Below are 15163 nucleotides of genomic sequence, written 5' to 3'. Positions count from 1 at the left end.
CATCGGTTTGTCGTGTCTTGCTGAGGAGACTGCAGTGTGGGTGCGGGCTGTGATTGGCGTCTCTGAGAGCCCTGCTGAAAATCCAAACCAATCATTAAAGTCCGATGCTTTATCGGTTGCAGTAACAGTGGCCGGTCTGCAGATAGCGCTACATAATCCAGCTTCTGTTGATGGTTAATTTGCTCTATTTTTTGGGCACGTGGATTAATTTGATTTATCATTTGGTGAGCCATTTCTCATTATCTCATTTTGATTATCTTTTTGGTCTTCAGCGTTCATTCTAGCCTACTGTAGTTTTGGCTTTTTCATGCTGTGCAGTAATCACTTGATTGTTTACATATTGGGAAGTAAAAAAAACTGTTAATACTATGTTACTGTATTTAAATCTGTTTTCATGTTTTAGCACTCGAGTATATATTTTTCTGTTTTTGCACTTCCTACACTTGTATCACAAAACTTCTTATTCCACTGAAATCAATGGGAATTCACTTAATGCATTCCAGGACACCCAAAATACACAGCACCTCCACCCCCTCCTTCATTGCGTTTAAATGGCGTCAAATTTACTTGAAGTTTTACTAATTGTGGGCTACCCTCCCCCATCTTTCCCGCTAACAGGCTGGGTCCACTGTATACTCTAGGCCAGGGGTCACTGACTTTATTTACTACCGTCAGTGTTGACAATCCAGGAGATGGGGCCATGAAACTTCTAGTCCTTACCAACCTTTGAGCCAACACCAAAAATGTCACAAGTGCATGCCCATTTTGCTTCCATCTAGTGCAGTGCTTTTTCTGCTATGAAGAAGATATTGCGATTGGCTGGCAACTAGTTCAGGGTGTCTCGCGCCTACTGCCCGATTACTGCTGGGATAGGTTCCAGCATGCCAGCAAACCCCGTGGGGACAAGCGGTATGGATGGATGGAAGAAAATATTTCATACACCCCAGCTCTCCTCAATGCATCCTTGACATTGCATGAGTTCTCTGGGGTCACACACAGTGTCGGAATGTGCCTCCCTGGAGGGGAGGGGGGCTGCCCCACTATATGAGAACACTGATCTAGTCAAAAGTGTTTAACATGTAAATTATAGGACCTTCATAATAGTAACTCAGGCTCAAAACACCTATTCAGAACTCCTTCAATATAATGTTGCCCATATCGTTTCCCATTTTAATCTATTATTCAGCACTCCCGGGCCCCTCGTGAGAATAAGCGGTTCAGAAAATGTATGGATTGATGTTTCTTTTATTTATCTGGTGTTGGATTTTTGGTCCACAATTTGGGAAGCGCGCTATCCGCGCCTCACGGCAAAAGCCATAGCGAATCACCTGTTATCCAATTTACTCACCGCGTGCTCGTTTTATTTCTTCAGTTTTAGGAAAAGGCTAAGACACCGAAACAAAATTTAGACTTACACAGGTTGGTTGAGTTCAATCACAATTCTTGTTAGGAAAGCTCTGTTTTCAGGAAAGCACAATACAGCGCTGGGCCTTTCATGCGACCATGCTCAAGAGCAGAAAGTCTCCATTCAGAAAAGGCAACGTTCAAGGGTCTTTGGTCAGCTTATATTCAGTTCCACATGCCGGTGTGGGCCGAGTTTGATGGGTGATGAGTCTTTGGGGTGGGGCAAGTTCGCAGGAGAGTTTGATTCCATGGGAGTGGGTGCTGGTTTGGTGAGAGCTGGTTTGTGGGGTTGGGTGCTGATTACGGGCGATTCGATGTGTATGGCGGCTGCTGTTTTCCTTTCCGTCTTTCAGCCTTGACGATCATCTTTGGCCGGGTTCTTGACTGTCTCCCTCTGGCACCTGCTGGTTTTATCTCCAAGTGACCTTCCTGTATACATTCTCCTCCATTCTTGCACATACACTGTCGCACCTCATCCATTCATCACTCTTTCAATTTTGTCCTTTTGTACGGAATTATGTGAGCTTTTGGCTGTGACATCATCAATTTATTAATGTTCCCTGATTATGCAAAGTTTGTACTCACCACTTCCCATGTTTTTGTTTGTTTGTTCTTTTGATACTCCATGTACTTGCGTACGTCATCATATTCTTAGTTTAATCATGCTTCCAAGCATATATTTTCTTTGTTAGGCAAAATATTTCCCTCTGTCCAGAACGTTCAGTAGTAATTGAAAACTGGCGTCTAGCATTCGTCAAAACATGAGATATAATCAAGTACTGAACATTTTTAGACGACTTTGGCAGTGTCCGTGATTTAGAAAAGCATCAGGCATGCATTAAACAGTTCCTTAAGGGTCATTAAGCTATTCAGGCAATATATCAAAAAACATTTGTTATTTCAACGTGCTCAGAAATACATATCAGATCATAAAGTTAAAACCTTTGTCATTACCCCCTATCAAAAATGTCTAGTTATGTCTGCTTTATTGATTTGGTGTGTAGGTATAATTATATGCTTAAAATGTTTCTTATTGATTTAATATGTGAATATACTTGTCTGCTTATGTACTTTATTCAATGAGGTTTGAGCATATCTGGTTTTGTAGCTAGGCAGGACTTTTTGTATTTCGAACCCATTCCTTCACTGGTATGATGCTGGAGCCTATCCCAGCAGTCATTGGGCAGTAGGCGGGTGACACCCTGAACCGGTTGCCAGCCAATTGTAGGGCACACAGAAACAACGAACAACCATCCATATTCACACCTAGGGACGATTTGGAGTGTTCAATCAGCCTACCATGCATGTTTTGGGGATGTGGGAGGAAACCGAAGTGGCCGGAGAAAACCCATGCGGCAACGGGGAGAACATACAAACTCCACACAGGGAGGGCCGGAGGTGGAATCGAACTCGCATTCTCCTAACTGTGAGGCGGACGTGCTAACGAGTGTCCACCGTGCTGCCCTTGAACAACAACGACGACAACGGTGTAAAATGTGCTGCCATCATGCATGCTTCCATTTTCTATAGAGCTGATCCCAGTTGACTTGAGGCTAGACAGTTGCCAGTCAATGGCAGGGACATACAGATGAGTACTTACAGTCACATCTACAGGCCATCTTCAATGAAACTAGCATGTTTTTTTTTTTGTAATGAGAGAAATTCTACGCAGGAAGCGGGAGCCCAGATTTGAACTCCTCTTTGAGGGGTTAAATTCATTTGTGTTTTTCAGAAAGCAAATGTCTGTCAAGTGGGGCTCGCTGTCGGGAATGATTGGAGCAGGGCGACCAAATGCAGCTTGAACCAGGGTTTATTAAAGGGAAAGGGAGTTGGAAGGGAGGTAGGTGGGGAAACGAAGACACAGACGGGATAGACTCACGGCCAGCAAACAGACAGACAGAAGTCCACTCGGACACGTCTGCTCAAGGAACCGAGCTTGAGCTACTAGATCAACTTCGATGTCACGGGAGAGGCAGAGACTGTCTGATTGTCGGTGACTTTAATGCGCCCGCTATTGAATGGGACAGCCTCCACTGTAACCTAGATCAAGGAACTTTCGATGCCCAACTGCTTGATACAATCCTCGACTGCAATTTGACCCAGCATGTCATGTCTCCAACCCGTATGTTTCCTGGTCAAACCTCAAACATCCTGGATCTTGTTTTAACAGCGTCCCCAACTGACATCGACAAATTGCAATGTTCGCTGCCAATCGGGAGAAGTGATCACTGTACAATTTCCTTTCACTGGAGCGGTTGTGCATCAATTAACGATTCTGGTAGACCTCGTCGAAATTATTGGCGTACAAATCAACCCACTCTTCAGGAAGCTGCTGCTCAAACAGACTGGAGTATTCCGTCTCATCTCGAACTCGAAGATGCCTGGACCCTGTTTCGTTCCAAACTTGAACTTCTTGTGGAGGAGCATGTGCCAATTTCTCGGAAACGAACCTTCACCAAAGGTCCTCCTTGGTTTGATGGTGAACTAAGACTCTTGCTGAAAAGTCGTCGTAAACTATGGGATCGATTCAAACTGTCTCAATCTCCCGTGGACTATGATCGCTACAAAATAGTTCGAAATCGGTGCACACAAATGAAGCGGAAAAAACGAACCGAATATGAACTGCGTCTGGCGGAGACATCCAAGACTTCCCCAAAGCTCCTGTTCGCTTATTTGAAGAGAAGGACCAAGGCAGGAAGCGGCATACCTCCCCTTCGTTCCCCGGGTTCTGAGGATCTCCTTCTCCAGGATGCCGAAAAAGCTGAATCACTCGGCTCACAATACGCCTCTGTGTATACCGTCGAACCGCAGATCCTGGATTCCCATATTCCTGTTCCTGACTCAGGCTTCCACCATCTTGTATTTGAGCGAGAAAATGTTATGAAAGCACTTCTGGAGTTACGGCCGGACTCCTCTCCTGGGCCAGATGAGATGCACCCAGCTTTCCTCAGAACTATTGTCGAGCATATTGCAGAACCCGTCCGACACATACTCCAGCTTTCCTTGGAAACCGGACGTCTACCTGTCGACTGGAAAATCGGCACAGTCAAACCAATATTCAAGGGAGGAGCTCGCCATGATCCGACAAATTACAGACCCATATGTCTGACCTCGATCGTTTGTAAGGTCATGGAAAAACTACTAAAGCGGGCTCTACAAAATCATCTGAACGAGCTTGACGTGCTAACTGCTGCTCAGCATGGTTTCCAGGAAGGACGTTCCTGTGTATCGAATCTCTTAGTAGCCAGAGAGAAGTGGGTAGCTGCCGTCGACGCTGGTAAATGCCTTGATGTCATTTTCGTGGACTTTAGCAAAGCCTTTGACAGAGTACCTCACATGCGTCTCCTGCTTAAACTCCAAAGGGTTGGTGTAACTGGGAAGATCTTATCCTGGATTGCTGACTTTCTGGAAGGACGTTATATGCGAGTGAAAGTCAACGACGCATACTCAGCGCCTGTGCTTATGTCTAGTGGAGTGCCACAAGGATCGGTCCTTGGACCCGAACTCTTCAAGCTCTATGTCAACGATCTCCCGAAAGAACTGAACATTGAGTGTTTACTGTACGCGGATGATTTAAAACTTTGGGCTGAAGTTACTAGCGTCGAGGATGCTGACCGTTTCCAAGACGTGTTAGATAGGCTCCAAAGTTGGACGGAAAAATGGCTGCTTCCAATAAACCATGCCAAATGTTCAGTGCTCTCCATGGGAACTCAGAATCCACTCGGGGCGTACCATATTGGAGGATATCTCCTTAAAAACACCACAAGTGAGAAGGACCTTGGTGTCATAGTGTCGTCAGACCTAAAGACTAGTCTTGACACCACGAAGAAGGTCACCGCTGCCACCAGGATGTTTGGATCCATCAGACGGTCTTTTGCCCGTATGACTCCTGCGATTTTCAGACCCCTGTTTATCTCTCACGTGCGTCCCATTCTTGAGTACGGACTGCCTGCAGTATTCCCATTGACCAAGTACGAATCCGATATGCTGGAGCGAGTTCAACGTCGCGGTACGAAAACAGTTGCAAAACTTCACCAGCTTTCCTACGAAGATCGACTGGAACAGCTGAATCTCTTCTCTCTGGCCTACCGTCGTCACCGAGGAGATCTGATATATACCCGGCGCATTCTCCGAGGCGAACTTGGTGAAGACCTGAGGGAGTATTTCATCTTAAATAATGATACATCGACACGTGGTCACAGTTTGAAGCTATGCAAACCGAGGAGGTTACGCATCCATGGTGACGCCACTCTCTCTACCCGTGTAGTTAATAGCTGGAACCGCCTACCCGAATCATGTATCACAGCCCAGTCAGAGGAAAGTTTCAAGCGAAGTATTGACGCAGTGTTTAAAGTCTGAAAGGTGATGCTTGGTAGCATCCCTTCAACGTCCGGGAAGTGAAGGAGCTGACAAGGGATTCTTCCCTCTGCTTTCTACCTCTCAATGAAGTCAATGAAATGAATGAATTCTGACCGTGAGCCTCCAGACGAGACAAGTCCAAGGTGGCAGCAACAGAGTCTGAACCGCACACAGCGGCAAACGGGGAAACAGAACTGTGCACACCGTCAACAGAACGGCAATCGGCGCCATTCGGGGAGTCAGAACCGCAATCAGCGGCATTCGTGGAGTCAGAACCGCAATCCGTGATCCGAAGAGTAAAGTGGATAACAAGTGATTGGCAAGTGATTTTGCCGTGAGGCGCAGTTACCGCGCTCCCTATATTTCCGTCCAGTGTAAAACACAAAGAGTAAAACTGCAAGTTGAACAACAAAAACACTTTGTTTCTTCTAGTATTCTTCTTATAAAGAATAATAAGGTGGTCCAAAAAAAAACAAAAAAACAATGATAACTTACAGCCATTGATTCCGTGAGCATAAGGAGAGGAGAAAGATTCGCGTGAATGACGCGAGTAACGGTAACTCATCAGATGTCAAGCCGCTTCAACGGAAATATGCGCAATTTTCAAAATAAAATTTCCAGTTTGCTTCCGAACGACAAATAACTCTTTGTGTATGCTTCCTTACATAGAAAACATTTCTTAGCATAAAGTATACATAAAATAAATCAGTTTTAAGTACACAAACAATTCTAACATCAAGAAAACAATTCTGAGGGCAGAACACTACGAGTTGCGAAATAAAAATGATCGAGTGAATATTTCGGCTACATAATTTAAGGTAATTGTAAATGTAACTTATTTTATGTGAACTTTAAAAGTTTAAGAACAACATTAAAAAATTGTATCACCTAATCTGAAAAAAAGGTTCTGTGAACGAGTTGTATTTTACTTATAGTGGAGCAAGTGTTCAGTGGTACAGCAAGCGCAGCACAAACACGTAAGCAGGGATTTGATTGTATAATGGTTACATGAGATATTTGTAATGTGTTTTAACAAATCACATTTTGATATGTGCTGTAATGCTGAAGCGGTTCAGGTGAGCCTTCACATTTCTGACCGTGTTTAGCACCCCCTAGAGGCGCTACAAACAAAAACTATTGACTGCTGGAAATCCAAGATTATCTACTTGTGCACAATGCACATTAGGAATCTACAGTGATTTGATAAAAGGGTGGAAAGGTAATTTAACCTTATATTTGTACTACTTACAAATATCTGCTATAATTTAGTTCCAGGTTTGGCTGTAATGGCAACATCGTAAGAACGACGGTCTGCCTGAAACTGAAGTTGTTTTCGAATCTCGTGGAGTTTGACTTGTCTCCCTGTCCGGGTGGTGGGTGTGAGAAATTGGGAAAGCGTAGGCGTGTGCCTGTACATGTGTTGTGTGTGTGTGTGTGTGTGTGTGTGTGTGTGTGTGTGTGTGTGTGTGTGTTACGTGTCTCAGGTGGCGCTTAGAGAAAGGCTTTAGTTGCGGTGCACATTTTGTCCCAGCAGGAGCAGTTGAATGTCGCGTGCAGCTACTTCGCCTGCCTACTTCAAGTAAATCCTTCTTAGGTCTGCTGAAGACGGTGAGTTTAACCTCTCTTGTTTCTTGGTACTCTAGCGACTGTTGTCTTCTTGAGCACCAGTAACTTAACGTCGATTCACGCTTAACCTGGGTATTATGATGTAATTGAAATGCCAATAACTCTTAACAAACCTCCTTTGAACTGAATAAACGTTGGCGAAACATTTGACGCGAAAGGGTGCAACTCTTTAAGATGATGCGAAGTCAAAGAAAACTAAACCTACAATTCTTGGGTGGAAAATATGACGATGAAAATACTGTGCTTTTTGCAGGGTTCACCGTAAAGGTAGGGGCTATATCAACAAGACTTACTAAACTGTAACGTACATTTTTTTAAGTTAATAATTTACTTGTAAGATGTGGAATACATTGAAACTCCGTCATTCCTCGAAATATGTTGGTTGGACTGCATTTTCAATGACGGCATCATGAAGCATGTTTAGGGATCGCTATTGTCTCTGCAATACCAAGTAAGACATGTAGGCTACAGATGTGTTACGTTCTTATGGTTTTGAAAATTTCAGTATTTCAATATTCCCTGAAGTTCCCCAATTTGTCAGAAATTCAACAAAGCCCTTTCTGACTGTTGACTATTGAGACAGGATCATCATCAGTATTTGTATTTGTGTGATATCTTTGTTTGGGTGGTGTGCTGTGCTGTGAGATATTATTATATAAAATGGACAGCTTTGCTCAGTAAAGGTTGGGAAACATTGGTCTAAGCCAGGGGTGGGCAAACTTTCTGACTTGCAGGCCGAATTGGGTTCTAAATTTTGACCGGGGGGCCGAACCAGGAGCAGATGGATGTAGTGTTTGTGTCAAGTAATATAAATGACATGTAAAGATCATTGCATAAAAGGTTTTTGCCTTTAGTAGGTAGTAAAGCATGGATATAAAAAAAAGGCTTTTGAAAACTGCAATAAAAGACAAACCTTAATCACTTAGGGTGTCATTGTCTCCGATTACGTCTAGATGGGACCGGCTCGTTTCTGAGAAACAAACTCAGTGCTCCCACTAATTCAACGTAATGGTGAGTTTTATTTTTGTCATTTGTACTTATTTTTATGTCAGTCGTATCCTTTTATTTCATCGTATTTATTAGGGGTGTAAATCGCGGGTTTTGTCACGATACGATATCATATCGATACAAAGATACACGATACGATATTTGGCGATATCTTAAAGCCTGCTGTGATTCATTCACGATACATTGCGATATAGTGCTCTACGATCGATATATATTGTTTTTAAATAAAAAATATAGAACAATATCCTGATTTATAACAATTCATACGCAAAATCAACAAGGTACTGCAAACTCTTTATTTAGGAAATTACAAGAGTATTGTAGTGCTTACAAGTGCTTATTTTAACACTGAACTTTGATGTCGTGTTTTTTCTTTAAATATAAATATAGAGATTTGAATATTTGATCACGGCATGGCAGGATTTACAAACTGCACGTGTCTTGCCCGTTGAGCCATCTTTTCTTTGGAATCCAAAGTGCTTCCAAACGAATGACTTGAAGCCTAAAGGGGAGCAAATTTCCTCGTCTTTTTGGACACTAGCCATAGCACCAGCCCAGGAGCCGCGTACTAGTTGTCGACTCCCCTTTCACGTGCCTGCTCTGCTCACAACACAACACGCCGCTCACCGCTCCCGGAAAGAGGAAGCAAGCAAGCAACAATAAACTGGATTTCAAAATAAAGTCGCGTCTAATGTCCGAGGTCAAACACGGCGATATAAATCGATGTTTACGTTTAGCATCAATGCCAATAAATTGTAGAGCATTATATCGATTAACCGATGTGTATCGATGAATCGTTACACCCCTAGTATTTATATATTTATTATAAATGTATTATTTATTTATTTATTTATTTATTTATATAAATGTATTATTTATTTATATAAATGCCGGTCCGCGAAAATATTTCTGACATGTAACCGGTCCGTGGCGCAAAAAAGGTTGGGGACCACTGCCCTAGTGTACAATGGCCATTACTGCTGTCACCGTATTACGGGTTAGATCACAGATTGTCCTTTGCATTGTCCTGTTCTGTCTAGATCAGTGGTTCTTAACCTTGTTGGAGGTACTGAACCCCACCAGTTTCATATGCAAATTCATCGAACCCCTCTTTAGGGAAAAATAAAAATTTTCAAATTCAAGACAGATGTTTTTTACTCGTGCACAAAAGGAGCTGTTCATAAAATCACCTTGTTCAAAGAACAAAACCATCACAATGCATGAACTCATAACAAATGACATACCTGCAAATCAGTGTGACTTCTGTTACTTTTGTGAGACCAGTTCAGATATGCGTCAGCACAAATTTACACAATAAATCAGGTATGTTCGGACCGCTGCAGTGGAGGCTCTGCCGAACCCCTAAGACGGACTCACCGAACCCCTAGGGTTCGATCGAACCCAGGTTAAGAACCACTTATCTAGATTAAAAAGGAGCAATTCGACACTGAGTCCCTGTCGAGCTCCCTCGTGTGATACACCTTAAAAATGCTGTGTTAAAAACAACCTTATTTTGGTCAAAAATTAGACCTTTTTTCTATTACTGCTTATTAACCGATTATAGTTGTTTTATTTGGTAATGTTTCCTGGTTAAAAAACATCCATCCATCCACCCTTCTATTTTCTGTATTGCTTGTCCTCACAGGGTTGCGGGCGTGCTGGAGCCTATCCCAGCCGTCATCAGGCAGTAGGTGGGGGACAGCCTGAACCAGTTGCCAGCTCAGTGGCCTAGTGGTAGAGTGTCTGCCCTGAGACTGGAAGGTTGTTGGTTCAAACCCCAGCCGGGTCATACCAAAGACTATAAAAGTGGGACCCATTGCCTCCCTGCTTGGCACTCAGCATTAAGGGTTGGAATTGGGGGGTTAGATCACCAAATGATTCCCGGGCGCGGCTCCGCTGCTGCTCACTGCTCCCTTCAGGGATGGGTTAAATGCAGAGACAAATTTCACCACACCCAGATATGTGTGTGACAATCATTGGGTCTTTACCTTTTTACCAATCGCAGGGCACACAGAGACGAACAACCATCCGTGCTCGCATTCACACCTACGGGCAATTTGGAGTGCTCAATCATCCTCCCATGCATGTTTTTGGGATGTGGGAGGAAACCGGAGTGCCCCAAGAAAACCCACGCAGGCACGGGGACAGCATGCAAATTCCACTAATGGAGGGCCGGAGGTGGAATCAAACCCGCACCCTCCGAACTGTGAGGCGGACGTGCTAACTATTTAGAATTTAATGTAATTAATTAATTTATTTATTTAGAAAAAACGTGCTGTGTGTTATGTTATGCATTGTTATAAATTAGGAAATGCACATTTCAAACAAAAATATTACATTAACTAGCAACTCATACTATCTGAATGTAGTCGAGACGCATTTTTATACAAGTGCAAGCGGACTTGAATGAAGCAAGGGTCAAAGCAAATGTGAAAGATGTACCAGCAATCGGGCCTGTTTGCTGCCAAAGTGACGCCACCCACGAAGAATACGGCACAGCAAATACTAAACAAATTTGATTGCACGGCTGCGCATACGCTTCTCCCCTCGAGTTGAGTCGTGTGGCTACCTCAGCGTTCACAGGGACCTCAAAGTGTTTATCGAGCGAGGGAAGGGTTGTCTTTAATGCAGAAAGACTTGCCAGACTAAGAGACCCCTTTAGAGTTAGGAAACAATATGGCGTCATTTTGGGGGCGTGGGATAGCTGGAGGTAAAAAGATCTAGCGCGCTCGCTTGAAAATCTACAAAAGTCAAAGTTAAAGTCAGCTTTATTGTCAATTCCTTCACATGTCAAGACACACAAAGAAACCGAAATTACGTTTTCTCTATCCCACGAGACATATTGCACGATAGACATACAAGTAAACGACACAATATAAAAACAAGAAGGCACAGACACTAAATAATAATAAATAAATAAATAAAATGAGTGATGAACAAATAATAAACAAATAACCCAATAAATAAGAGGAGCAAAACTGAGCCAGTGCATATTTCAACCGTGTTTAGATAGGAATGAATGCGAAAAACAGTGAATATCTGAGTACGACTTTTGTGCCATGCGGTCGGTCTCTGGTAATGCCAAGTCAACGACAGGGACAGTAGAGGAGGATGTACCAGGCACCTCACAAAATCAGAACTATTCCGCTGACTATTTGTAAAATTATTTTACAAGTTGAAGTGGAAAATAGGAGGAATGTGCATATTAATTCTGATGGTGATTGGTTATACTTTTCAGAGATGTATAGCAATGCTAAATTTACAGCTCAGAGTCAGACAGCAAAAAAGACACTGTAGTTAGCTCCCGCTAGCTCATACGGCTTGCCGAGGCTAAATTAGCTTCTTACGGCTAAACGGACAAGAATAGCAGCACGATTTCAGCTCCTTATCAGCCCAACATGGGGTTGTGTGTCATAGCCAAAAAGCTCAGCGTCCGCCACTGACTGTGTTAGTCAACCATCGCCGGTGAGACTGCCAGGTAGACCACCCGGCCACGGCTATTACGATTTTGGCAACGAAAACCACAACAAGATGACATTTTTTTTTACACAAGTGGCACTGTTGAGTACTGGCTTCCCTTCTTTTGCCTCCAGCTAACACCGTGTCACTATTGTGACATAGGCCCGAAAGGCTTTTTACGCTGCCCTCCCACAAAGGTTCACCAAGTGTCAGTGCGCTAAAGGGGAAATGAGAGCATTGTATACATATATGCACCCTGCCATTGGTTGGCAACTGGTTCATGGTGTGTCCCTCACCTACTACTGCTCGATGACTGCTGGGATAGGCTCCAGCACGCCCGTGACCCCCGTGGGGACAAGAGGTACAGAAAATGGATGGATGGATGGATGGATGGATCAGAATCAGCTTTATTGACCAAATTTGTGCATGCCAAACAGGGAATTTGACTCCAGTTGATCTCAACCTCTGTACAACAGTTAAGTGACTGACAACATTCACGTAACTAACAAATGGATGGATATTGTTTTCAAAATATAATTTAGTATAGCCAGGCAGCAAGCCTCGCTGTAAACTACTATAGGTATTACTCCTGCTGCGTAGCCTCATTAAACACCAAATAGCTAAAGATACTGCTAGTATATATTTCATAAGAGGTGGGAGAGAATTATAAACTGGTGAGGAAAGTGCTTATCACACCATTAAGACAATATCAGAAACAACGATAATTATGACAATGATGATAATAGTTAAATATTTGTACTTTTGTACTGCTACTTTGGCTTCACTAAAACCTCTCTGATCTTTTTCTCTCCTTTCCCTCATTTGACCCGGAACAGGAGGGGGGGGTCATAATTTACCAGGCAGCACCGGCCCCCTCCTACGTTTTTGCGTGGACGGTGGACCTTGAGAGGGCTTAGATTACCTGCTAGTCACGCATTCACCTACCCACCAACATCTCGTGTAAACACACAACTGAATCATACCTCCCACCCTGGACTGGTCTGTCTGTGTTTGTGTATTGCTCTGCTCTGTCTGTGGCATGCACATTTTTTTTTCTTCCCTCTGAATTGCCAGAAGCAAACCATACAACGGGTTGCCTCGGGCTCCCTGCCTCCCCCTTCCCACTTATGACCACGTCACATACTGCGTAGTCTTCCCTCTCTCGCGCCTGCCCACAGCAGTGATAATTTGATGTGACGCATGAGCGTGCAGTGCAGCGTGGGGTTGTGTGACGATGTGTGTGTTTATGCGGAGGAGGAATGTTTGTGTATAAGATTGTGTGCGCGAGGACACATAGTCAAGTACATGCTAGACTGAAGCAGGGAGAGGAGGCGATTTGACGGTGCTTCCATGAATTTTCTCCCCTACACAGACATTTCTTGACTGCGCAACTAGAAAGGAATTCTGAGCTAGAAGTTACAGGTTTGGTAAGTTATGTCCTTGATAGGCAAATGTTGCCTTCATGCTTTCTGCATCACTAGTATGTATATGTGATTGTCTGTATGGACATAGTATGTAAGTGTACTTACATTACATTTGGGAAGTGAATGGTTTATGGACTTTGAAACGTTGACCTGTGCAATGCTAGTCAATCATTTAACATTAACCTGTGTTGGGGGAAAGTTACACATTTCTGCTTTTTGAAAATGTCTTTGATCTTGGAATGTAAATTTCAGGCTTTGATTATGTGGAAGCTTTCAAAGAATTTCTGTAAAGACAGCACACATTTGACATTGGTTACCATCAGTGATAAGTGGATTGGGACCTTGAAGGCGATATCCGTTTGAATCCTCTGTTGCTGAACACAACTACTGAACATGCACACTAATGTAAATAAGACTTAATCCTTTCAAAATTGTTTGTACTATACAGCAGCAGTCCCCAACATTTTTAAGTGCAAAAATCACTGGCCATCATTACATTTGTTGTTTCAGCAATGCCTAATGATAATAAATACTAGAATGCCACAAGTAGAGTTTAGACCTCCACCAAGGATGCGCTCTAATAAATGTGAAAAGAATTTAAAGAATTTACCATTTGGATCTGTTTATGTTTTTTTAGTTAGCAGGCTACTTCTTGTTTAATCAAGGATGGGGAATAAACAGGAGGTACCAATATTGTTCTGGGGGTTGGATATTGGCAATTATCATAGTAGTTACTATGTTGACTCGCAGGTAGACAAAATGTTATACACCATTATTTAGATACAAATGGTAATTAGTTGCTGAGATGTAATAAACTATGTATGCAGCACTTCCATGTTAGGCAAAAGGCAGCTGTCCACTTCCTGTAGGCATGTCAGTAGATAATGCAAATGGGAAATTTGCTTTTGATGTATTTTGGGCCTGGAAAAAAACTTGCAATGGATTATTTACAATCCCTGATACACAACCCAAGGCTATCACACAGAGGTGATTTTACAGTCAGATGGCAGTACAGTACCTTGTAACATATTGACAGCTGAAACTGTTAAGCTATCTGGCCACAGGGAATGCTTAATGTTTTACCATGCCTAATAAGGCTGTTTGGATTGATCCAAGTATCAACTTTACATTTATTTCTATAATAATCATTTTGTACATTTTACGTTGAGTCATAGTATTATGCTTTATTTGATATTTTTTATCTCCCAGTTAGCTCTTTAATATCTAAAGAAATTTAAGAGCGGCAGAAACTACGGTAGAATACGCAGATTACTACTACTTTGTATATGGTAACTTTCATTACATTATCTTTCCACAGTTAAGAACTTAACAAGAAAGTTGAATTTGCACAAAACATGTTATTTAATAGGACAAGCAATCTAAAATTGCATTTTTTTAAAATCTAAATCTACTTGGTATCAGTATGTGCAATACTGGTGCCAGTATTTATTTGGTATGGATTGATACCAAAATATCAGATATCGCACAGTCCTTTAATGCCCAAGGTCCATCAGTTGTACATTACAAAATGAAGCATTCCTCTTCAAAAGTTCTGTGTATTCATTTGCGCAAACCTGCTTTGTCCTATTAGTTTATGTTTTACAAGTCATAGTGGTAACTTTGACAAAGGCTCATATAAACAAAGCTAGACTATTGCACAATATTGTATTGTGGCATGGAAACAAATACTAGTTTTAAAAAAGGATTAAATATACAACCAACCATTACATTGACTGTAGTTATAATTAGTGGGAGCGCTGCACTTGTTTCTGCTCGTCAATAAGGCTCATTTACTAAATAAATGCGTAGGATGTTCGTACTGTGCGCACAAATTGAGAATATACTCAAAATCATTGTCAAATTCAGGACACGTGCGCACCAGC

At 42.5% G+C, this 15163-nt stretch overlaps 1 protein-coding gene across 4 annotated transcripts in view; it reads left to right on the top strand.

The window, feature by feature from the left end:
* Window positions 1–6898: 6898 nt before the first annotated feature.
* LOC133151344 (microtubule-associated tumor suppressor 1 homolog) overlaps window positions 6899–15163 on the top strand; it is a 64339-nt gene continuing 56074 nt past the window's right edge. Inside the window, exons 1-3 of one of the 4 annotated variants that reach the window (XM_061274281.1) lie at window positions 6899–6982; window positions 7295–7371; window positions 8343–8400. The gene's annotated coding sequence lies outside the window, so the exon portion shown is untranslated. Of the gene's footprint in view, window positions 6983–7294; window positions 7372–8323; window positions 8401–13051; window positions 13284–15163 lie in introns of those variants that run through there. The other 3 variants (XM_061274284.1, XM_061274282.1, XM_061274280.1) reach the window with 3 other exon arrangements.

The sequence above is a fragment of the Syngnathus typhle genome, linkage group LG3, assembly GCF_033458585.1.
Source record: "Syngnathus typhle isolate RoL2023-S1 ecotype Sweden linkage group LG3, RoL_Styp_1.0, whole genome shotgun sequence".
Lineage (NCBI taxonomy): Eukaryota > Metazoa > Chordata > Actinopteri > Syngnathiformes > Syngnathidae > Syngnathus > Syngnathus typhle.
This window is presented reverse-complemented; position numbering and strand designations above follow the sequence as displayed.